The sequence below is a fragment of the Octopus bimaculoides genome, chromosome 16, assembly GCF_001194135.2.
Source record: "Octopus bimaculoides isolate UCB-OBI-ISO-001 chromosome 16, ASM119413v2, whole genome shotgun sequence".
Classification (NCBI taxonomy): Eukaryota; Metazoa; Mollusca; class Cephalopoda; order Octopoda; family Octopodidae; genus Octopus; species Octopus bimaculoides.
The window spans coordinates 9,462,319-9,464,250 of record NC_068996.1 but is presented as its reverse complement, the minus strand read 5'-3'; positions in this window follow the sequence as shown (position 1 = coordinate 9,464,250).

Here is a 1,932-nt window from a genome sequence, read left to right as displayed (position 1 = left end):
GAAAGGAATGGGAGAATATATAAAAAAATTAACTAATATGGATTTTGGTAGAAGAGTGCCAATGGCACACTGTTACGGTAGTTTTCTTTTTTCTTCCATTGTTTTTGTTCAGAACTGATCCTTAAAACAGGAATAATACAGTTTTAGATGTCAATTATCCAAAATATTATTTTGTTTCATATTGTTTTTTTTTCTTTAATTTTCATATTTTTATTTTCATTAACTGGAGGAGTTCAAAGATTGTCAAGGATGGTTTTGTGTATATGTATATATGTGTGTGTGTGTGTGTATGTGTGTGTATTTTGGTGTGGGTGTGTGTGTGTGTGTATATACACACACACACATAAACATTAAAATAAGGTGTACAGAAACAAAAAAAAAAGAGCATTCAATAAAATAGTAGAGGGAAATATATATATATATATATTTGTAATTAATAGAGTTCATTAGAGATAATGCTTTGTAACTTCAAGTTTCATGGTAGATAAAAAATATCAAGTGACAAAACTCAACCAGTATCTATCTATCTATATATATACATATATATATACACATACATACATATTTAAGTGTATTGTCAGAGTGAGAGTTTCTGGTATCTGGTGTCTTAAGAAAGTTTCCAGGGTATAACCTATCGTAAAACCAAAACTTTGTGAGTAGATTTGGTAAGCAGAAACTGAAAGAAGCCTATAAAGTGTGTGTGAGTGTGTGTATCCCCCACCACTGCTGGTGCATTTATGTTTCTGTAACTTAGCAGTTCACTAAAAATGACTGCCACAATAAGTACTGGGCTTAGAAAACAATCATAAGTACTGGGGGTGATTTGCTTAACTAAAATTCAAGGTGATGCCCCAGCATGGCCACAGCCCAATGACAAAAAACAAGTAAAAAATAAAAAAGATAATAATGTATATAAAATATGAATGGAGGATGGAGAAATAAGAAGGTATGGAATAAATATACAAAGTTAAAAAGTTAGAAATGTTACATTTTCAATTTTGACTTCTAATATTTTATTTCATATAATTAGATCCCAATTAGTTCCAGTAATACTTCATGTACCTTTTTTGTTCTTTACCTTGTCTATATTCTTAAAGACTTTCAACTATATTCTTAACCAACCAAAAGAAATAACTCCCATACAGTATTAACATATAATGCTTTATGCCCCTTGTGTGTTGGCACTCTGTCGCTTACGACGTCGAGGGTTCCAGTTGATACGATCAATGGAACAGCCTGCTCGTGAAATTAACGTGCAAGTGGCTGAGCACTCCACAGACACGTGTACCCTTAACGTAGTTCTCGGGGGATATTCAGTGTGACACAGAGTGTGACAAGGCTGACCCTTTGAATTACAGGCACAACAGAAACAGGAAGTAAGAGTGAGAGAAAGTTGTGGTGAAAGAGTACAGCAGGGTTCACCACCATCCCCTGCCGGAGCCTCGTGGAGCTTTAGGTGTTTTCGCTCAATAAACACTCACAACGCCCGGTCTGGGAATCAAAACCGCGATCCTATGACCGCGAGTCCGCTGCCCTAACCACTGGGCCATTGCGCCTCCACATTTATGCCCCTTACAACCTTTTATTTTCAACTCAAGATGCAACAATACACGAAGTTCCACATACGCGCAGCATATATAAGACATGGATAGTTTAGTAACTGGTTGAGTCTTGTCTGATGATTGCTTATCATCATTAGCTAACAACAAATACTTGACGTCATGATGTATTATCCCAAATGGACTATAAGTGTGTAGGTGCGTACGTGTGTGTTTGTGTGTGTGAGAGTTAGAAAGTTGATTAATTCCATTATCTTGGTAGAGAAAATAGAGAAGTAACTTAAAGAAGCATTATTATAATAATTCAAACATGAAGAACAAACAAAAACGAATAAAAAAACAAAACAAATGAACACACATATGAATATATATA